At 43.0% G+C, this 24,499-nt stretch overlaps 1 long non-coding RNA gene across 1 annotated transcript in view; it reads right to left on the minus strand.

Moving 5' to 3' along the window:
• Positions 1 to 5,182: 5,182 nt before the first annotated feature.
• LOC309378251 overlaps positions 5,183 to 24,499 on the minus strand; it is an 84,432-nt gene continuing 65,115 nt past the window's right edge. The window contains exons 4-5 of the long non-coding RNA XR_014171948.1: positions 12,212 to 12,299; positions 5,183 to 6,479 (exon numbers count right to left, since the gene is read on the minus strand). This is a non-coding gene — a long non-coding RNA (uncharacterized lncRNA). The remainder of the gene's footprint in view (positions 6,480 to 12,211; positions 12,300 to 24,499) is intronic.

Here is a 24,499-nt window from a genome sequence, read left to right on the forward strand (position 1 = left end):
ATATTGGCAACTTTACTCACTGGTCTCATCTGAAGGATGAATGAGATAAAAGATTGTTAGAAAACCCCATAATTTTCAAAGGGTTGAGTAAATTGCAAACATGCATTTTATTTTTCCATTATGCTTACAGTCTACTCTTATATCAGATCTCCCAAGATGTCTTCAAGTGTTTCCCTACACACTGTTAACATCACATGAGGGGAGAGAGCAGGGGTCCACCATCCTCCCCATCTTGGCTGTTGTCCCCCCCCCCCATCCATGTTGGAGGATTTACCTCTGCAGCAGGATCTTGTTCCACCCATGTAGGCTCCTGCAGGATTTTGAAGGCTGATCTTCCAGGGTTTAAAATCATACTGTAATCCGGCACATGTCAAGTAAGCTCTCCTTGGATGAATTTCGCAAGAAGGCAAGATTTGCCCTGATAGATGAGACCAGTGGCCCATCTAGTCCAGCTGTTCTCATGGTGACCAACCAGATGTCTGTGAGAAGCTTGAAATCAGGACCTCAGTGCAACAAATGACATTCAGAGGCATGCTACCTTCTACAGCCACCAACACATGGGGACCTGTGGGAGTGGTGACAGTGATGCCACAAGTGGGGCCAAGGAGTGCACCCCCACGCTCTCCTCTTGTGTAATTGCATAAGGGGTGATGCCTCACTAGGAGTGCTTCCAGACTGTCTATATTTTGCAGGGGAAACATTGAAAAACGTTGGGTGAATTAATGACCAACAGGGAGTATAAATACAGTACCCACAAGCAAATCAGAGTGCATGCAGAATTCAACGTCATATTACTGCCCAGTAAACAAATCAAAATGAATGCTCAATATGGATCAGACACAATCGAACCACTGGGTAAACTTTGCAAAAGCAGATCAGGATAAATGCTGAGTGAACAGGTAGCCTGGAGGAGCTCTCAGTCTTCAGGAAGTTCAAGGGCCTGAACAAGTCCACACCTACAGAAATGCTACATTTTCAGCAATGCTGCAGCTGCAGATGTTCCCATATCAGTCATTGAACCCACTCTCATTCCTTCTGTTAGTAAAGTGTGTGTTTTGCGCTTGAGTGGAGAATATTGGCAGGTGACGTTAATGGGTAGAGAGCAGAACAGGGAAATATGGGAGGTCCAAATGATTCTCTGTCTCCCCCTGGTGGTATCTCAAAGGTTGTACATATGCACTACCCCTCGTACTGCCAAGGGATGTTGGCATAGAAGGGTAGCATGGTGGTGAGAGTACTTAATTTTGGCCTGCCATTTGCTTCATTTAAGTGTGTGGTCCAAAACATGACAGCAAATTCATCTCAGAAGACACATGGCCATTTTTAGCAGACAAACAACATGAGAGGAAAGTGCTAAAAGAAAATTGTGTGCTGATCTTTGGCTTATGTTTTGCATCTCTGCAGCTGCATTTTGTAAAACAATAGGGACTGTTGGGCCCTTAATGGCCAGCTCCAATTTAGTAAGCTTTTTTAATGGACGGAAGCCTTGTGCCTTTAATAGGTTTATGACTGCAGAATTGTTAGGTTCAGTCCTGCTCTCCTGCCTTCAACAATAGCCTGAGAAATTTAGCTTATCTCAGTTCTCAATCTCTGTGCTAAGAAAAGCTTCACCTGGTAAATGTCTATATGACAAGTTGTTCTAAAGCTTCAGAAGAAGGGTCAGTAAAAGGGTGGAGAAGGGGAGCCGTAATCTATTCATTAGTAAAGGAAGATAGGCTTATTTGGAAAGGGTATCTTTGCAGTCAATCAAGTCTTCATGTCATACAATATATAGCTGAGCTTTTGACATACTCTAAGAGGGGTGTCCAATATCAACAAGTCTCTGAACTTGCTGCTATTGCTCAGATGCTGATGGTGGCATTGTCCAAGATGGTGGCATAGCCCTTAGACCACGATCTGCCCCATCATGTAGAAAGTGAGGATTGCACCCAATGTTCTCTATGAGAAGAGGTTATGTGGAATATTCCAACTCATGCAAAATCCAGCTGTTTGGGGTGCAGCAGATTCTTCTCCAATAGCTGTCGGTCTGTTTCAGGGCACAATTCAAAGTGCTGCTTCAGGTTATCACCCTTAAAGTCTTAGAACCAGGATACCTTATGGGTGCACCATCTCTCCTTGCAAACAACCCAATCCATTGAGTTCAGCAGGAGGTCCCCCTTTGTGTGTCCTGTCACTGTCTAAAGTGTGAGAAGTGGGAACAATGAAGCTGGGAAATACTGGTGTTAATTTGCAGGGTATGGGGGGCAGCTGGCTTCTTTTGCTGCTGTGATTTTATTTTGTCTTGGTTTGAGTTTGTATAATAATAACAACAATGCAGAAGAAGAAAAGATCCTTCGTTACAATGTCCAGGATGTTAGGCTTCTTGTCCTTTGAGTTTCGTTTACCTTCCTCTTTATTTCTGTTTCAGCAAGCTTTCAAACATTTTTGTTTCCCTCCCTCTGGACTATGGCTTATTTTTTTTTAAAAAAATGCTCCTTTTCCTTGTTGTGCTACTTAAAAGGGCTTTATTGGGTGAATTATTTTTTGACTCATTGTATTAGCAGCATTGAGAGCTTTGCTAGGGAGTTGAAACAACTCATGATAAACAAATATTTAGGGGCAGCCACTTAACTTGCCTTTTTTCTCTCCCATCACTTTTCTCCCAGGCAGCTGGATTTGTTTCCCTAAATTGACATGAAGCGTTATAGTCAGTTGGCATTGACAGATACACACAGAGAGATGAAAGGTGCTTCCAGAGAGAAGTTTATTGTGGAATCGGTGCCACTCATATGTGCAAACCTTCTACAGGGTCCAGACAATACTGTCATCATCAAAACACCAGTCCATACTTGAACATTTAATCTGGATTTCCAAAAGGGAAAAATAATTCATTATGCATCTCCATTCACTTCTGATGTGGAAGGTCATTAGCACATTTGTGTGTGTGCATTTGGTTTGTCATGAGTGAGATTTTGGTGGGTGGCCTCCAATGCCACACAACCACACTTCCATTTGCCCATCACTCAAGCCCAACATAGCTGCCTTGTTTCCAATGCCAAATGAAACATACCTATTTCCATTCATTCTCACATACCAAAAGCACACCCAGTTTAGAAGTTGCATGTTCGCAATATCTCCACACAGTAAATGCGGGGGGTTACCTGGGAGACTAATCAAATTGCATATGTTGATCTTGTACAATATCTTTTTATCACTCTTGAATTCTCATGTAAGACCTCAGTTATGAAAAACAATTTAAAAATAGATGGAAATGGGTATTGGCATTTCCCAAAGTACACAAGTCTCCATTTTGCCTGTTGTAAATCATGATAACTGGCTTGTAAGGCTGGTAATGATAATCCTTTTGCATGTCCTTGAAAAAAATTTAAAGGCATGTATGTGCAGGTTCAAAAATGCATAGACACATACTCAGGGCAAAACAAAAAAAGTTAATGGATGATGGAGTGATTGAGGGGAGGGCCAAAAAAAACAAACACAAACCACACACACACACACACACCACAACTCAGATACATTCCATCAAGTTCTGTCCTCTGGTGTGGCAAGCAGTGGAATAGTAACAAATACTCATGGATAATTTGTGGAAGCGAATTTAGCAAATGCACACACAGAAAAATCAGATCTAAACAACCTGTTTGGGTACAGAGAAAAAATGAGGGAGAATTCATAAAATACAATCTGATAGCAAAGCTGGAATTGTTCTGTTGTGCTAATTAATGTATCCTTGAAATATGAAACAATAATTTCAATTCAACCTTAAACAGCAAGAATCAAATTTTCCCATAAGTTCTAATTAAGCAGTTTCCCACTGGAAATACCATCTTAAATTCCTGTGTGGCTGAATGACAACTTTCAGATCAACAATAGAATGTTTTGGGGGGATAGAAAAATTGTCAAATTGGTTTCTGAATGTTGCCATTTCTTATGTCAGATTCGGGTCCATTTATTCTTTTGTGTAAAAACTGACTTATTGGACCTTTAGAAATAAGATACTGTTGCTTATTCTATGGAATACACATTCTTTATTATGGTCCAAAGACCCAGAAACCCAAAGGTCAGCAAACTTTTTCAGCAGGTGGCCAGTCCACTGTCCCTCAGACCTTGTAGGGGGCCGGACTATATTTTTTTTGGGGGGGGAGGAATGAAGGAATTCCTATGCCCCACAAATAACCCAGAGATGCATTTTAAATAAAAGCACACATTCTACTCATGTAAAAACACCAGCAGGCCCCACAAATAACCCAGAGACGCATTTTAAATAAAAGGACACATTCTACTCATGTAAAAACATGCTGATTCCCGGACCATCTGTGGGCCGGATTTAGAAGGCGATTGGCCCAGATCTGGCCCCCTGGGCCTTAGTTTGCCTACCCATGGAATAAGCTTTACAGCCTTTACACAATGTGCTCCAATGGTCCTTAGTGACAACTTTGCACAGAGAAACACAATGTATAAAACAGGATTCTGCAATGGCTTTCTTAGTTGCAATTCACCCACTTGCTGAAGCATTTTTGAGATGCCATAATCAAGGGGATACTTGCTTCAAAGCTTCACCTTTCCATTTGTGTGTGTGGGGGGGAAACAGTTTACAGCATGTGACAGTGTGTTACGGGAATGTACCTGTAGAGACAGTCAGGGCACATTGCATGGAGGTTCTGTGAACCAATCCTTAAGTAACACAGAATGCCAAGGGCGGGGAATGCATTTGCCACACGTTGCTGGAAATTATCACTTTTGGAAATTCCAATCGAGCAACATCTCCTACAAAAACCACAAAATGCTGGAAACATTAGTCAGTTCCTGGGTGGGGATTCATATGCAGAGAGCATGTGTTTAAGGGTTTTAGTTTTCAAGGCATCAGCTTATAATGCATCAAACTCAGGATCCAGGCATCACACCTCAAGGAAGCTTTTCTACTTATGAGAGCATTTCATGAGAGCTTATGTTCTCATGCAAAGAGAAGATTCATGAAGAGAGCAGAAACCTGACTAGTGTCAAATACAGTACAAAAGAGCATCACCATGAATGAGACTTCAGAGCAATGCTGCTGAGGTGAAACTGACACAGATCATCTCCAAACTGTCTTCATATTCATCAGTTTCTGTTCCCTTGTCCTCAATCCCTCTTAGTAGGCTGAGCACTCGCATGGGTGCTGGACTGCACCTCATCTAACCTTTGAAAGAGAACAAAGCCATCACTCCCCAAGGCAAGACTAACCTCTGACATGTGGAATAGACAGAGCTTTTGAACTGGGGTTTTCAGGACTATACCATAAAAGCTAAGGCAATGTTGAGAGCACACTTTGAAGAGATCCTCTGAATGCATGGTTCCTGGGCAGGTAAAGTGCGGCTTCTGAATTGGAATATTATTTCAGGTCTCCTTCATGCCCTCCATTTTCTCCAAAGTTTTCTCCCTTGACAAAAGATGTTTCGATTTTTTTTTGCTTCGTTCTCAAGGCACTTCAGGATTTCAGACAGTGTGAGATTTTGAGCTAGCCTTATCATTTTATTCTGTCCTCTCTTGGCCACAAAGAGGAACAGAAGCAATGGTAAGGCTTGCAGCTAGTATACCTAGCCCCAAATCTTTGAAGGAGAAGGCAGAGGTTCCCCACTGTTGCGGAAGAAGTAATTCTCCAGGAGGGGAATGTAACAGTGATTGGGAGGCAGTATTGTGGTCATGCGACTGCAACGCATGGTGAATGTGCCTTGTAAGCACCCTACAGCTTTAAACATTTGGTGTGCTATATGTAGAGCTGGAAACTTCAGCTTCTTTTTTTGTCTGAAACCTCTTGTTAACTTCTGCTACAACCACAATTTGACTTCAAATTACTGCTTACAGCGTCCTGAGCTAGGTTACAAGCATCTGATATTGACAGTTGGAGGAAGCTGTTAGAATGTATAATTAAACTCACTGCTTATCTGCTTTATGCAGTCGACAGTAGTTAATATATAACTAGGGGAATGCCCATCATTATGATGTGTGAAGGTTAAAGGGAGGGCTTGTAAACTGCAATGATACATTAGATACACCCCCTCCCCAATGGGGACTTGGCTGTCAGACCACACAGTGGCAGGCATGGGGTTTTATCTATTCCAACATTCTTGCCAATTTAGAATGGCCAGCATTATTTTTTCTTGCATTTGTTCATTAGCAGTGTAGAAAACAGAGTTTAAAAGCTCTGCCTACTAAGTTCTGTGTGTCAGGCTGTTGTTAAAAGGCACAGGAACAGAGCTGGTGCCATAGCTGGCAACCATGTACCAACTGGAACACGCTTACTTTATCTGGGAGAAATAAATTCTGCCACTATTGGGGTAAGGATTAAGGGAGACCTACCTTCCCTCCCAGACACTGTGGTGAGCCGTGTCTGTGATGACAGAGGCATCCACAGGAGGCCCTCCGTTGAAGATACTAATGTATGGACAGGTGCATATGGAGACAGGCTGTTCTTTGAGTACCCAAGTCCTAAGCTCTGAAGTGATCTAAATATCAAAACCAGAACTTTGAATCAGAATCCGTCTTCATCCTGTGAGGGCTGTCCTTAAAACTATCAATAGGAAAGCAAAATAAATTATTGGTAATATAATTTAAAAGGAACAAAAAAAAGCAATGATATTTGCCACAGTATTCCGGGAAAGTACCTTCTGCTAAAAGAGAGTCATGCGAAGAGGAACAGGGTTATGTTCCAAAGCAAATGCACGCGCCACAGCACTGGTTGTAACTACTTCACTAATGGAATGCCCTGCTATTCTGTTGGCCTTTGCTTTAGCCTCGTTTTATTTATTTTTTAGATTCTTCCAAGTCTGTGTACTCCCTCTCTGCTGGAGCACAGATCTTGCCACGTTTCTGAAAGTGGGACATAAGGGAGCAGCCTCGTAATTTACAAGCAGTCTCTCACAACCAGTGCCACAATCCGTTATGAGATGTTGCCCTTCTGTCACTGAATTGCGGGAGGATGTGCTTTGACAGATCATGCAGAAAGGCCAAGTTTGCTTATCCAATGAGTGCTTGATGCCTGAGAGACTTTGCAATGGATTTTTAATGGCACTAAGTGTGTTTTTGTTTCGTTGCATGTTTGATTTCAGTGTGTCGGGGGCAGGAATAAAAAAGGTGCTCTGTCTTCTTAGGTGTAAACTGTCTTTTTTGCAGCCAAGTCCCACTCAGTCTGCTTTCAGGAAGAGGCATACATTGCACAGACATGTATCAAATGCACCCAGGAACAGCAGGGGAAACACTGGTTTAATGAAAATGAGCCGTCCAGCCACATACTTTAAAATACATATACTGAATATATTAACAACACAGAGGGAAGCAAACATTGAAGTCCCGTTCAAGTATTCCTTCTTCATCTAAAACTGGGGAAGGGGGGTGGAATGCTTTACCCTCTGTTATTTGATATTGCTCCCTAAAGTTACCCTGAAACCCCTAGAATAGTGAACACATGGGATATACCGTATTTTTTGCCCTATAGGGCGCACTGGCCCATAGGACGCACCTCGTTTTTTTGGGGGGGAATGAATAAAAAAGTTTATTTTCCCCCCCAGCTGTGGGGCTGGGGCGTGGGAAGCCTGATCTTCCCCCAACCCCAGCCCCCAGAACAGGCTGCTATTAGCAAGCCTTGCGAGCCCAGAGGCAACTCCCGCCTGGCTCCCAAGGCTTGCGGACACCTGCGCAAAGCACGGGGTGCCCCGTGCTTTGGGCTGCAGGCTGCTGCCCACAAGCCTTGCAAGCCCAGCAGCAACTCCCGCCGGGCTCCCAAGGTTTGCGGATAGCTTCCTGAAGCCTGGAGAGCGAGAGGGGTCAGTGCGGACCGACGCCTCTCGCTCTCCAGGCTTCAGCAAAAGCCTGCATTCGCCCCATAGGACGCACACACATTTCCTCTTCATTTTTGGAGGGGGAAAAGTGCGTCCTATAGGGCGAAAAATACGGTAAGCAATGAAGAGTATTGATTGACCTTGCTCAGGACAAAGTCTGAGAGTGTTTGCTTTTGCTGTTGCAGTGATGGGTGAAGAGTTGTTGATATGACACATATACTACCATGGGACTGCCCACCTATCAGTCACCTGACACCATATGTTTGTGAGTGAGTGGCCACACCAACCTGTCAAAGTTAGCCCTCAGGCTAGGGAAGGAGATAAAGATTTGGCCCACCAGACAAAAAGGTTCCCCACTGCAATTTAAAATATATTCTTACTAAATTCACCAATATGGTGTGTTCACATTTCATGATAATCACAACAGAACTTTCACAATGAACTTCTCTGCTACACAAGTATGGAATAATTTCTGAAATCCATATTTTCTTGTTGTATTCTTGAGAATGGGTGAGAGTGAAAAACTTCCTTCATGGCATTGTATATATTGCACCAGTGTCTTCTGGTGCAAATCAGAAGATAATCTGTTCCGATATTACTGGAAATGCTGATATTACAGCAACAATAGGAAACGTATCCAAACAATCTTGAAAGATTTTATAGCTGATTGGGGAACCTCTCTGCTTCCTTTCTTCCAATCTTCCATCAGATCAGGACTGTGAATGCATATAAACGTCTCTTTAAAATGCACTTGTCTCATTTGAAGAAAAAGCAATCATAGAACAGAGTCCAAAGTCAAGAGCTGATTGTCATGCTGGGTCAGAGCCAAGGTGCCATGCAAAAATAGCAGTAGCTGGCATAAATGGATGAGGCCCAGGTTTCTAACCAGAATCAGCCAAAACAGTGAAATAGGAGCAAAGAGTCCAATATGCATAGCATACATGAAAATGTAACAAGGTGTAATTTTCTTTAGCTTCTGATCATTCATAGGATAGTACCATTACTGGCCAATTTGAGGATGTAGAGCAGGGGTGGGGAACTGTTTTCAGACTAATCGCCACATCTCCTTGTGAGCAATGTTCTGGGGAGGGTGGCTGCATGACCCTGGCATGTGGGGCCAGAGGTAAAAGTGGGTGGAGCAACACATGTGACTCTCAGCTTGGTACATTTGGTTATACTACAGCAGCCATTCAAAATCCAGAGGTACACACACACACACACACACACACACACACACCTCCAGACTCCATCCTGGGAGACAAGACATTCCATCAAAGCAAAAGCACTCAAGGCTACATAGCAGAGATGGTGAGGGTTGTGATCTGAGGACAGTCCCAGGACCAAACAGAGAGACTTAGAGGGCTGCATTTGGCCCCTGAACCTGAGATTCCCCAGCCCTGATCCAGAGCAAAGGTGTGTCACTGGCAGCATGTGGGGCAAAACTGCTGCCCCCCAAGTAACTATATATGGACTTTTATTGTTCTGGCCAATTTTTATCCAAGTTCAGGAGGAGAAAGGCTTACTCATGGATTCACTTGAAGGGAAAAGACAAAAAGGTGCTCAAGTTTATTTATTCATTTTGTAACAATATTCTATACTGCTGCCAACTTTTATGAAATATCAAGACTGTGCACAGCAATATATACAAATATAATAAAACATAAACTACTTTTCAGTGCAATACCTCAACATATTAATCATCAGTGGAATGGTATGAGTGACCCCAAAGCATTATCTGGAGGAATTGTGTGGCCTTGAATATACAGAATTGACCACTCTGCATCTAGAGGGCATTCATAGTCAATATTTATGCCTTTGAAACATATGCTCATCACTGGTGATGCCCAGCTTCCTGAGGCTACTGGGACTCTGGACTCCAGCTTAAGTAATCTTCCATAAGAATGCAGGGAGTAATGCCACAGGAGTGAATCTCTGCAATGTCTGAACAACTAGAGACGAGGCTGCCATGTGGAGGAGCTCTGCCAAGTTGACATGGCAGCTGACCATCTGGTGGCTCCAATATTTTAGCCGCAGCAACAGCAACCATTCTACCAGCACCTCTTGTGCCTGACTGCTCTCTCCTGGCTTTTGTTCACATGTCTCCAGGTCAGCTCACACATTATGAATGCTCCCAGAAATAACCTCTGCATATTAGCTCCCATGCACATGATGCGCTCCCACCATTTGCTAGAAGTGATGAGAAAACACTCCCTAGGTAACCATTATGGGTAGGCTGTTTGACTGTTAGGTACAGGCCACTGTACAAAGACTATTTCAAGCGGCCTCCACATGATTATCAGAACGTGTAGAGGCATTCAAAGATGAAAGGAGACCAGCCCCACCAGGAAAACTCAGCATAGGGTGGCATTTGTTGACATACATCACAGAGGAGCTGACACCTTGCCTGCCTCCATAGTGCCCACCACCATTTGGTCCTCCAATGGCAGTAGTTACTCTCCTCTCCTCTCCTTTCCTTCAGTCAATTGCAAGTGGGCTTACCTGGAAACTTCCCTGTACTGAATCCAGCTCTTTTGCAGGCCAAGAACAATTCTACTTGTGAGCCTGAGGAAGAAGCTGGCAGATTCTCCACCCTCTCACCTTTGTGTGTGGGACCACATGAGAGCAAGGGCGAGGCTGTGGTTGCTACAGAGTCATCACCAACATGGGTCCTGAGCGTTGGCAGGTGGTGGGGGTAGGAGCCTGCCATTATGGAGCTAATAATCATAGAATTGTAGAGTTGAAAGGGACCAGAAGGATCAACTCTCTGCAATGCAGGAATCTTTCACCCAATGAGGGGCTCAAACCCACAACCCTGAGGTTAAGAGCTACCCCCAGGGTGGTGCAAGGTGAGGCCACTGAGAGTAGACTGCCCAGGGTCCTCCAAAATCTGCTGCTGGGCCTGAAACAGCCCAGAAGGATTTCACAACAGGGATTTTCAATCAATACTGGAATGTTGTTATTTTAACAACAAATTGTCATGTGTTTTTTAGGTTACAGTCCAACATTGCAACTGTTTTTCTTAGCAGCTCTTTTACACTGCTCTTACACACACACACACACACACACACACAGAGACACCAGCTTGATTACAGTCTTTGACTTTGTTTGCCTTCCCCAAGTCATCTAAACAGAGAAGTTAACCTTCTGTATTTTCTTGCCCACTCATTCTTAAGGCAAGCAAAACCTAAAAGAGATCTCTAATGTCTTGTTGCACACCCATGCAATTAATCTCTGTGAACTCCACTGGAAAGCTTGTCACAGGTCATAGGCTCTGGCCCTGAGCTGCTTCTGCAGTACAGAAGGACTGTATAAAGATCATAATGCTTTCTTGGTGTTCCAAGGGGTTTTGTGTGCTACCTCACATAGGAAACTACATGTGTGAAATCTCTGCTGGCTCCACAAAGCATGTGCTGTGAGACGGGAGCAAGTTTCCTTATAATCGTGTGTCAATCACCACTGATATATAATGCTATTAAACCTGCAGTACATAGCCCCCGGAGAAAAAGTTCACTTTAAATTAATTCATAATAAAAGCAATTTATTTGGAATGGATTGCTTTAATACCGATTAACCCAATGGCATTACTTTTGCAGAGAATATTTGGTGTTCATTTTGTTCAAAGTTCAGAGCCTTTATGCCACTGTGTTTGTAGTTCCTTATGCAATGTAATGTTTCTAATTACTGCTTTATTATTAGCTGATGATACCAAAGGAAATTGCAGAAGCAAAAGGAGTGTAGAAGTTTAAAGGGCAAATATCTTCATAGTTTATATACTATGAAGTACTATGTACTATATACCTCCGCTCCTGCTGTGTGGTATAAAGGCCAGCAGTTGTCATGAGTGTTATATAAATATAAAACTATATAACAATGCAGCAATGAACTGTGAATTTCAAAGAACAAAATCACAAAACATCAAGCCAATGGTCAAAGCAGTCCTGAACACAAAGGACCTGGGAGTAAATCTCTTTGAACTCAAAGAGACTTCCTTCTCAGGAGACATGCATAGGATTGTGCTGTAAAGCTCGTGATTTTCTAATAGTTCAAGTACGATTTGAAAGTATATTTTCTCTGGAAATTGTTAATCACCCTTGGGAAATTGCTGCATTTTTCAAATGCTATTTGGAGTGATTTGTGTTTTACTATTGATTTTCTGAAAAGTAAATATCTTAATTTGATTATTACTCTGAGTGTAGATAGTGTGTGTTTAGAGAAAGATGGATAGGTGTTAGGTAGCTTGACAGAAATTGTGGCAGAGCAGATACCTTCATTCTTTTCCTGGAATTTGAGACATTAAAAAAAAAAACCCACTTCAGGCTCCAATCGGCTAAGGTTTCATTTAAATCTAATTTTCAAACTCTCAGTGTCAGAGGCAATAAGAATAAATATGGGGGTTTTACCTTCATCTCGGTAGCTGGAAGCAGCTGATATTCTGAATGTTTGTCCTTGATGATTCTGCTGATAGTTTTGAGGACTAGGAAGTGTACCCTATAGACAATAATAATCAGCTGATTAAAATGGTTTTTAATATTCCTGTCACAAGGGAATGCCAGTCATGGAGATGCCATGTCACTTGGAATGCCAGTCTCATCTCAAAATATTAAACCATCTGGGGCCAATTGGTTTGATCACAAATGTTGAAAGAGTAGGAAAAGGATTTTTTTAAGAAAAGGAAAATTAAGATTGACATTTCTGAATAAGCAATGAGATCTTACTGATCTAGAGAAGGAAATATTCCCTGAGAATAATAACTCCTTCTGACTTGTAATTATTATTTGCCATATGTATAGTTCATTCTTCACCCAAAGGCCCGAGGGGAGAGACACATAAGGTGAAAATAGAAAAGTAAACAATAATATTAAAACATACATAACAAACTTGAATTCCACACACATCAAAACAGCAGGAGCACTAAAAATACATTCCAATGGACCTCATTCTTTGCCCAACGCCTGGATGAAGAGGGGTATGTTCAACTGATGCCGAAACAGCAGTGCTATGGTGAAATGCACCACAGAGGAGAGATCGTTCCAAATGTATGCAGCCACTGCCAATAAAGCCTCTCCATGGATTCCCATCCCACTGAATGAGGGAGACTGCTAGCAGGACATTCCCTACGGATCTTAACAAATGGGTATGACAATATGGGAAGATACTTCATTCAGATATTTGGGACCAAGATCATTTAAGGCTCTAAATGGAAGTACTGGCTCATTAAATATGCCCCATAAGGCAACAGGCAATGAGTGTAGTTGTTCCACAATTGATGTTATATTTGATGGTCTCCAGGCACTCACCCAGCACCCTGACTGCTGCATTTGCACTTGTTGTAACTTCTGGACCATTTTGAAGGAAAGTTCCACGTATTGCACTGCACGAGGCCTTCAAAGTTATCAATCATTTGAGCCAATTAAACTGAGCTTTTTGATTCTCATTATCTTAAATTTCACATACTCATAACTTAAATATTACAAATTCATAAGAAACAATGCAAGCCAGAATTCATTAACACAATAAATAAGGCAATCCTGTCATTAATTCACAAATTCCTAAGATGGTTTCCTCAGCTTTTGACCAGTTTTTGAGACTGAAAGTGAATAAGGATTCAATCAGGGTATGTATAAGATTCCAACTAAGGTGACACCTTCTCAGCATGCCCCAGTTCCATCCATTCCCCCTCCCTTTCTCCAGTGGTGTCACACTGGCACAGTAGCTACACACTGGCAGGCAGAAGTGGTGGACAAGGCTGGTGGCGCCTCCTCCATGTTGTCGGCTATTGTAAATGGTGTGTGCATGTTAGCTCTTGTAAACAGTGCAGTTGCGTTCCACCACTCAAGGACATTTAATTATTATTCTATATTTTCCCAGAGGGCATACCTGGTCAATTGGATCACAATATAAGCTAGCCAATTTCTATGGGCAACACATTAAGAGTCAAGTTCAGATGCGTATCCAAAGGGACAACATTCATATTGTAAGGAATGCTTTGTGTTTATTTATATGTATATGTTTAAAATAAGTTTATAATGGTGTGTGAGAGAGAGAGAGAGTGATGTTTGTGTGTGTGTGTGTGTGTGTGTGTGTGTGTGTGTGTGAGAGAGAGAGAGAGAGAGAGAGAGAGAGAGAGAGAGAGAGAGAATGCATATTACTGGTTTATAGGTAGTGCACAGGTGCTTAACAGATTAAGGGGAAAAACAGACATCCACATTTGGATAATTAATGTATTGCTTGATAATATTTATAGAAAGATCAAGTGCATTGGGGTCTAACATGATTCTATTAATTCTGCTTAGCACATAATGCGTTTATGAAGATATCTGGGAAGGATGTTTCACAAAGAAGTAATTAAGCGAGTCAGCTGGGTAGCTCACGTATAGCAAAGTGCAAATATAGTACAGTGGAAACTAATATTCTGTTGAATAATATTCTGTTGGGTATATGCTAAGCTGACAGAAAATAAAGCAAAGATTGCAAGTGAATGCACAGTTACCTCAGAGTAAGTCCATTGAACAGAGTGAGGCTTATTTCCCAACTACACGTTGGATTTATAAGTTCCATGTAGATTCTGACCAGGTGCCAAGAACCTATAATATTAAGACTTACGCATTCCTCCACAAATAGATATGTACAAAAATGACATAGTGACTTATTTAAAAATGAACAGATTAATGATTAATGAAAACTATACAGTACTTGAGATATATTGTTTTGAGGTGTAACAAAAAAAAAAGAGAAGTGATTGGTTTCTGAATTTGCTGCCCTAACTTTTTTTAAAAAAACAACACACACACAAAACAAATTTAAACTCCGAAGAGTACTTGGAGCCCTCTGCTTTGCATGATAGAGGAAAGCCAGCATGCTAAGAAAGAGCCTCATTATTCAAAGGAATCTTGGAATTAAGAGCTGTCTGACGTGCAGCTGTGATGTGTGGGCTCCTGCAGCTACACTTTCCACCCTGAAGCTGCTTTGGATTCAAGGGGAGAAGTGCTGCCCGGTACCTAAGTACACTTCTGAGCACCCTGTCTAGAGATGAAAAAGCACTTTCAGATTTACTTAATGGTGGGCATTAAGTTTGGTTTGGAATGGGGCTTGATAGACAAAGATTTTTCTTTTCAAGAAATCAGCCCGCAATTTAGTTAACTCTAAGAGCAACACAGGCCATGTCACGCTCCTGGTGACATTTACTGTATTGGGAGCGCAGCAAGATCAGAATCCCTCCCCCAAAAACCACACCATGAGCTCCCTGACCCTTACTAACTACAGAAACACTGCCAGTAGTTTCTGTTGCTTCTTCTATTGATGCATCTGCTTCTGTAGTGACATCAGGAAAGGAGGGAGGTCTCTCACCCTTTCTTCCCCACTCTCAAGATAGGAAACTACATTTCCCAGGGTCTCTGGCACCTTGGACTCTGTTATAGCAGTGTTCCAAACACCAGAGAGTGACAGTGAGAACGAGAGAGAGAGAGAGAGAGAGAGAGAGAGAGAGAGAGAGAGAGAGAGAGATCTACCCACCCCTTCCTCCCTGCCACTATTGGTGTCACCACATTGCATGACAATCATAGAATCATCATAGAGTTGGAAGGGTCATCTAGACCAACTCCTTGCAATGCAGGAATCTCAGCTAAAGCATCCAGAGTAGCGCATGGAAACGCCGTTTACCTTCCCGCCAGAGTGGTACCTATTTATCTACTTGCACTTTGACATACTTTCGAACTGCTAAGTTGGCAGGAGCAGGGACTGAGCAACGGTAGCTCACCCCATGGCGGGGATTCGAACCGCCGACCTAGGCAAGTCCTAGGCTTAACCCACAGCGCCACCCGCATCCCTTCTAAATATAAGGCCCTAATTTATGTTCTTGTAGTCTCCTGATATCTTTACCCTTGCTTGGTTAGGCCAAACTATGGTCAGTTTTTCAAGGAACGACACCATACACTTCCTATTACTAGCATGAGATGTCATTTAATAAGACATAAATGGACAGTGCCCAAATTAGCGTGGTAAGAGATGTTAGATGTGTTAATAAAAAGCTTGATTAAACACAAGAAATGAGAAATGTTGCCCTCAAATTATGCCATCATACAAATGGCAAATATCTGCATATACCCCTAAATAGAAATTTCATGCATAATCTGCCATGCATAGCGATGAAAATTTTCCCCTATGTTTTATACATTAGAATAATTTTTTTGATTAGACTCTGCAGAGCAAAGGCTTTGCATATTATTACACTCCATGCTGTGATGAGCAGATTTTAATGTAACATCTCCATTTTTATGTTGCTAGGCAGTTGCAGTGAAAGGTAAATTCTTGTTCCCTTCCTTTCCTGAAAAAAGACAAGTGAAATGTGGTGCTATTACATGTTTTCCCTGGAGACCAGAGCAATCAAACAACTCTATGTGTGTGTGTGTAGATAAAGATTACTGTTAATAGGCTGTAGAAATTTAAATCCAATCATTTATTAAAGGGATAATGTTTAACTCAACTTGTCCTGGAGTGACAGCGCTTGTTTGTGACATCTTTAAAAAGATGTTGTGTTAGGGGAATCAACACTACACTAAGGCTGCTATTAAACTAAAACCCCTTGACGATATCTATAGTGCCACATTCATTGCTGGCATGTGCATTTAAAAAAAGCAAAGAAGAACATTCAGGTACTGAGAACAATCATTCCTCCACACTAGAAAATGATACTGACAAGAAATAACCTCCTGAATTATAGAGCTCATCATGAGCGCTGGCACTGCGGAAGGAATTGCTGGTGAGTCAGCTCCCAGAATTTTTACCTTACTTGAGATACTTTCTTTTTTTTTTGTCACAAGCTAATCAGCTGGCTGGAAAAGGGATTTGAAGGGGGTGGGAAGGATATCTTAGTTGATATAGTTCGGAAAGCATTAGTTAAGCCTCATGAGTCTGACAGACAACAAATTATTGCCTCAACAGCTCAAATTGGGGCAGCACTTTTCCATGTCACTCCCCTCAGCACGTTTTCATTTGTCACCTACAATCAAGAGACAAACTCTCAGGCAGGGCTCTGTGGCCTACATCTCTAAACGGCAAGCTTCTTCTATCACTTGTGTGTTTTCAACTTTGTTGTTGTTGTTTTAACTCTCATTTTGTGGACAAAGGCCTGTGATCCTTTTTAGAACATTTCCATTCAGGCAGTGGAGCTGTCAAAGCAAGACTTCAAGGCAAAAATCCATCCTGCTCCCACCATCACCCAGAGGAATAAGCAGGAGGGCTCACAAATGCAGCAGGGCTGGCTCATTATCAATTTTTGAAGTGCATGAACTAATACACAGGAGATGGGGAGGACCTTTCCTTGCTGAGGGTGCCGTGAATTGAACCAGGGACCTTCTACCTGCAAAGCAAAGCTCCACCACTAGGCTCTGTAATGGCGGATACAATGGGAATATAGCACACATCTTCCCTGCACAATCTGTAACAGTCACAATAAATTTTCTAGCTCCTGGACTAGACAAATTATTCTGCGCATGTAAAAATGTTTCCAACATCATGTATAATACACCTGAGAAGAGACTTCTTGTGTTTCACTTATCTCAGTGCTCTGCTACGTGGACAGCTACAAATCAGACGCCAGAAATCAGACATAGTAGAGACTATCAGTAGAACAGCAAATCTCCAGGCTGACACTGAAGGTTCTTCTAAGTACGTACAGTGGTACCTTGGTTCTCAAACTTAATCTGTTCCAGGAGTCCGTTCGACTCCTGAAACCATTCGAAAACCAAGGCACGGCATCCAATTGGCTGCAGGAGCTTCCTGTACTCAAGCAGAAGCTGTGGAAGCAGCGATGGACTTTCGGCTTCCAAAAAACGTTCGCAAACTGGAACACTTCCGGGTTTGTGGCATTCGGGAGCCGATTCGTTCGACAACTAAGCCGTTCAGGAACCAAGGTACCACTGTAAAGGGAAGTCAATGATTGGCATGGATGAGCAGAGCCTAGAACCCAGGAAATGTTCTATCCTGTAGCCTTGGATGAGAGATGATCGCATAGGGCAGCAACAGTTCTAGCACTCTGGATACTCCCAACACTTTTCCTCCCCCCTCTTCTTCACAGAGACAAATCTGACAAACATTCATTAGATATGAGAGCACAGAAAGCATCAGGTGTTTTGGGACAACTGTAACATAAGCAATATGAATAGTTGTTATCTGTCTGGCTCAAGAGTCAATGGAGTGCAGCTCCGGGAATGAAGTCAAACTGCTGGAGAATCACAGCATCTGCTGTGACTGCAAGAGACCAGGAACTCGTAACTGCTGCTTCCTACATTGTTTTTGCTGCATTAGCAGCACCAAAGTGACCTCCTAGAGGCGCAAGCCTGGGCAGTGTGTATGGCGGTTGTGGCCTGCCCAGACGACAAGACCTCCTTTTTCGAAGGAAAGCAGAGCAATACATTTGGCACCAGCTTGACTGCAGGATTTGCTGGAAAGATGTGTATAAGGAGCCATGCAACCGCCTTAGGGTTAACTCCTCAGCCTTTTTTTCTCATGAAGATGTCCCTCAAGGCAGTGGGCATGGATTTTTCCTTCTAGCTTTGCTCCCAAAGCCTTTCTCATGAATGAATTTAGCCACAAGGTACCAGAGGTTTAGGATCAGAGCTTTCCTTCTCCTAGGTGGGCTGCCTTCCCAGGCTGACAAGCCCCATCTGCCCTTCACTTCCCATGACTGCATGTGCAGAAACTGCATACAGGGGAAGTCTCTAACTCACTGAGGGTTTGAGACCCATTGGCTACCCTCAGCTGGTTTGCCAGCCAGCCGAAACTGTTTCCCAGGGAGTGGCTGCTGTCGCATGCTGACAGCTTCTATGAGCCACAGATGAGAGCTGAATGCAGGATGGGGACCAAAGGCGGACAAACTATCTCAGAAGGAGCATGACATGTCCTCAACCAAAAGTACTACCCCTCCCCTACCACCCCACAAACGCCAGTTTCCACACTGTGCAAACTGACAATATGAATTGTTGTTTAGTCATCCTAGTCGTGTTTGACTCTCTGTGACCCCATGAACCAGAGCATGCCTTGGAAACTTTCACCTTCTTCTCAAAGATTCTCCTTTTTTATGTCCATGGAGTTTTCTTGGCAAAATACTGGAGTGGTTTGCCAGTTCCTTCTCCAGGTGGATCACATTTAGTCTAAACTCTCGGCTATGACCTGTCCTTCTTGGGTGGCCCTGCACAGAATAACTCATAGCTTCCTGGAGTTATTCAAGCCCCTTCACCACAACAAGGCAGTGATCTATGAAGAGGGACAATATGAATTAGAAGTTCTTAAAATATAAGCCAAATATAAACTCATATAGGTTCAATAACAATGTTGGTGTACAAAACTCGTAACAATATTTTTTTGAAGGCCATAAACTTCTGGGTTTCAGTTCCTTAGGCCCCCTTTATGCTGGCATGGAACAAACTGATTTAATATAGGTACATTTTGTTATTCACATTCACAGTATTTGCTTGCTACCCTAAGTGATTGCACTGATTGTATAAGCCAAAGCTTCGTTCACTTATTCAGAACATTGCTTTTTGATAACTGCACAAATGACACTGCCCAGTAATTGGATCTTTAGCTCATAGCTGCTTGTTATCCTGCACTCTTGTTTTACAGCATTACTTGTGTGGGTGTATAGCCAGAAATATTATTTTAATTCTTGGATAGAGATTGCCTTTGATGATTTTAATAGCAGCAGGACTGGTATCTTTATTAAAAACACCGCAGTACAGTAGAAACAGTTCTTTAGTACAATGATAATGATCCAGCTAAAATAGTCTATGCAGAACCCTAGCGAAGATACATTTTCCCTTGCAAAGCTGCATTATAACTTCATCAGTAGTACTACTATTTAATTGTAGCAAGTCACTGTACAAATGCACTGTGCAACTGCATTAGCTCCCAGTAAAATTCCAAGCTTGATTCAAAGTGCTGGTCTTAAACTTAAAGCCCTGCACAGGTTAGGACTCAAATATTTATTTGACCATCTCCTCGTGCATCAATCTGCCCAACTGCTGAGGTCATCTGAGACCTTTCTCCAGGTGCCCTTACAATCTGAAGTGTAACAGATGGCAACAAGACAGAGAGCCATTTCTGTGATGGTTCCTTGCCTTTGCAATACCCTCTCCAGGCAGGCCTGTCTAGAGACCTCGTTACTATGTGACATGGATCCCTTTTTTGACCTTTGTCTTCCTTGATTTTTAGAAGGCAATTCTGTGTAATTTCTCATTAGAACCTTCCTCGTCAGCTTATGACTGCATGATTATGCTATGCCCCTTACAGCCTAGGGATATTTTGCAAGGTTTCTGGGTTTGGGGAACATAAATCCAAACCATCTCTCTCCCCCCCCCTCCTTAGAGCTGGGCTGAAGTCATGGAAATAGGACTCAGTGACTCCCCAAGCAGCTGGACAGATTAGGGTGTGGCAGGAGGTTCATCCTGCTTGGTAGCAGCCTATCATAATTATATATATTTTTTGGGGGTAAGCCTTCTACAAAAAGGTCTGCTAGTAAGGAAAAGACTCCTAATCCTCAACACTATCATCTGAGTGCCAAGCCCCCACAAAAAAAGTTCCCCCAGGCTTTTCAGAACTGCTACCGTAAGCGTTTTTAACTTAAAGCAGTTTGATTTTACTATCTATTTAAATTAGCTGTTGCTAGTGTGCTGCTGCCCACCCCCTGTTTTCTTTGCTCCTGGCAACAGATGCATGACTCTTCCTGCCTCTTGCAGTTCAGAGAAACTGTTGGAGGGGGCAGTGGGAGGTTCTGCTGACCTTTTTAACTGTACAAGGTGGCCAAAGGGTTTTTAAATTTTGCACTGTAATAAAGTTTAAGTTGGTTGCAAGGAAAAATAAGTATAGATGTAAAAGAGAATTCCTGGCTGCCAAGGTCCAGGTTTGGAGCAAGTACTCTTTGGTGAGAGAACCCCAGCAGAGATTAAAATAACAAAATATGCAACAAAGTACAGTGGTACCTCAGCTTAAGAACTAAATTCGTTCTGGAGGTCTGTTCTTAACCTGAAACTGTTCTAGCTAATGGGGCCTCCTGCTGCCGCTGCGCCGCTGCTGCACGATTTCTGTTCTCATCCTGAAGCAAAGTTCTTAACCTGTTTAAAACCTTAAATATTTCTGGGTTACCGGAGTATGTAACCTGAAGTGTATACACCTTACTATGAGATGTGCTATCTAGCTGAAGTCTCTGTACCATTGTTGGAGTGCCATGATTGGTGACTGTTAGTTGGAATCTTTTGCTCACTTTTGGCTGCAGAGGTGAAGCATGAGATGGGGGGAACAGTCACTCTTGTCTCTCAGTGGTGTACAATGAGAGTCTTTTTACATGTACCACCTCTTTTGCTGGCATCGTGCCATCGTCAGGGATAGGACTGAGCTGAAGCAAGCATAGGATTCTAAGCCCTACTCCTACCTGGCCACATCCCCAATGCAATCCATTCTTTCTCTTTGCAACAGTGGGTATGTTGTATTATGTCCACCTAACTGTGTTCTTAGGGACATGGGTGGCGCTGTGCATTAAACCACAGAGCCTAGGACTTGCTAGTCAGAAGGTCGGCGATTCGAATCCCCGCGAAGGGGTGAGCTCCCGTTGCTCGGTCCCTGCACCTGCCAACCTAGCAGTTCGAAAGCACGTCAAAGTGCAAGCAGATAAATAGGTACCACTCCAGTGGGAAGGTAAATGGTGTTTCCGTGCACTGCTCTTGGTTCACCAGAAGCAGCTTAGTCATGCTGGCCACATGACCCGGAAGCTGTACGCCAGCTCCCTCGGCCAATAAAGTGAGATGAGCACCGCAACCCCAGAGTCGGTCACGACTGGACCTAATGGTCAGGAGTCCCTTTACCTTTAACTGTTCTACAGCAGCACATACCTCTAGTGCTAGCCTATCTTCCAAGACCCACCAGTACAATTGAAGTGGATCCTATCTATCCCCATCTAGCTGGCAAAAAGAGAGAGAGGATGTGGCAGCACTAGCATGATTCTTTACCAGAGATTGCCCCATCCTGCCTCTCACTTCCACAAACCCATTCTCCAAGTAGTAGTGTCAATAGGACTTTGACAATTCATATGTCCCTTCACCAGCTGCTGAAAATCAGGCTCCGCAAACAGTTCTGTGGTTAATAATTAATTTTGAAATCTATTGCACAGCAAAGAAGGCTTCAATTCTTTTCTGAAGCTGAAAGAGAAGGATTGTTTGCTTAGAAACTTTTATCCTGTGGAAAATAAATGATCTACGGTAAAAGCTTTCTGACTTTTAATTTGTGCCAAACATATATTTCTTTCTGCATTCTTTAGTTTCCCTAAAAAAAAAAGAGAGCAGAGGAGGTACCTTTTGAATGGGTGTTTGATTATTATTCTGGCAAAAGTGATTGAAATATGTTTTTTTAAAAAAAATCAGCATCAGTAGAATTTGAGGGAGGAGAAAAAGCAACTGTTCTTCTTTTGCATAATCTCAAATCCTGAATTATGTATTGTTTTCACAATTTTTGCCAATTTTTTAAATTAAAAAATCTATAAAATGTTGGTCTCATAGCAACTGGTCAGGCTTGCATGTGCTGACACATCTGTTTTCCTTGTTTGGGAAGTGGTTACATTTTTAGCTTTATTTCGTTTAAACAGCCTTGTTGTGAATGGGGAATCAATTTCAGGAGAGGGTGTGAAAGGCTTGTCCTGGAGTCTTTTTTGCAACAGATATCTCGGCAATTAGGGTCATAGGAAGCTGTCTTATGCCATTGATCCATTGGACTTGGTATTGCATGGTAGGAGACAGCAGGCTTCTGAATATCGTTAGCTGGAACCTGCAGGAGGGGAGACTGCTGTTGGACTCAGGTTCTGCTTACAGGCATCTGGTTGGCCACCCTGAGAACAGGCTACTGGATTAGATGCAGGGCTGTCCCATCTATTAGGCAAGGAGAGCCAGTGTGGTGTAGTGGTTAAGAGCGGTAGACTCGTAATCTGGTGAACCGGGTTCGCTTCCCCGCTCCTCCACATGCAGCTGTTTGGATGACCTTGGGCTAGTCACACTTCTCTGAAGTCTTTCAGTCTCACTCACCTCACAGAGTGTTTGTTGTGGGGGAGGAAGGGAAAGGAGAATGTTAGCCGCTTTGAGACTCCTTTGGGTAATGATAAAGCGGGATATCTAGACAGCATCTTGAGAAGTAGAGACATCACCTTGCCAACAAAGGTTCGTATAGTTAAAGCTATGGTTTTCCCAGTAGTGATGTATGGAAGTGAGAGCTGGACCATAAAGAAGGCTGATCGCCGAAGAATTGATGCTTTTGAATTATGGTGCTGGAGGAGACTCTTGAGAGTCCCATGGACTGCAAGAAGATCAAACCTCTCCATACTGAAGGAAATCAACCCTGAGTGCTCACTGGAAGGACAGATTGTGAAGCTGAGGCTCCAGTACTTTGGCCCCCTCATGAGAAGAGAAGACTCCCTGGAGAAGACCCTGATGTTGGGAAAGATGGAGGGCACAAGGAGAAGGGGGCGACAGAGGACGAGATGGCTGGATAGTGTTTTCGAGGTTACCAGCATGAGTTTGACCAAACTGCGGGAGGCAGTGGAGGACAGAGGTGCCTGGCGTTCTCTGGTCCATGGGGTCACGAAGAGTCGGACACGACTAAACGACTAAACAACAACAAAGCGGGATATCCAATCCAAACTCCTCCTCCTCCTCCTCCTCCTCCTCCTCCTCCTCCTCTTCTTCTTCTTCTTCTTCTTCTTCTTCTTCTTCTTCTTCTTCTTCTTCAACTGTCTTGGGCAGCAGGATCAACAGGGGCAGCAGATTCCAGTGTAGATCTTTATTTCCACCCTTGTTCCTGATTTAGATCTTCATTCACGCTTTCTTCCCCAGTAGAGAGGGGAATGCCAATTTGTAGTTTGCCTCAGGTGCCAAAATGTCTTGGGCTTACCCTCACTGGATGGGCCATTGGCCTGATCCAGCAGACTGTTCTTATGTATTTACATATTATGTATCAGAGATGGGGGACCTGTGGCCCTGCAGATGTTGTTGGATGCAGCTCAGATCATTCCTAACCCAGTGGATGGGTGCTTCCTGGTCTAAGAGGAGTGACAGCAGCAGCAATACAACCACCATACAAATATATGATCATTAAAAAAAAGGGGGTCCCCAAATTCACATTCAGCCTGATCTGAAAAGTTTATAATCTACTGATCTTGAGCTGAATGGCAGCAGTTCACCATGGGCTTCTGGTAGAAATTTTTCCCAGTCTACCTGGAGAGGCTAGCGAAGAAGGGCAGAAGGGCCGAGATACCATGCAGGCCTCAGGTTTGCTCATGTAATGTCGTGGCCGGGTGTTACATGGAAACCAAGCCTTTTATGTCTGCTTCTTGCCACTTATGCAGTGTTCCCATTTCGCACCACAGGAAGCTTCAGGGCCTTATCCATTTTGCTCTTTCAACAGCTCCCATTTATTTTATTATTATGAAGAAGAAAAATTATGACAAAGAGGAAGGAGATTTTACAGGTGAGCTGTTTGAGGCGACATTGTATTCTCCTTTTCCTTAACTCCAATTAAGGACAGTCTGCAGAACCACTTTCCTGCCGTGATTTAGAGGAGCCCCAATAAGATGTGCCATTTCCATGTGCGGCTGACCTTTATTTTTAAAGCCTGCACTTAAAGATCAGCGCCAGACGCAGGTTGGCTTTATG

Source organism: Podarcis melisellensis (genome assembly GCF_964234715.1).
Source record: "Podarcis melisellensis genome assembly, chromosome: 9".
Taxonomy (NCBI): Eukaryota; Metazoa; Chordata; class Lepidosauria; order Squamata; family Lacertidae; genus Podarcis; species Podarcis melisellensis.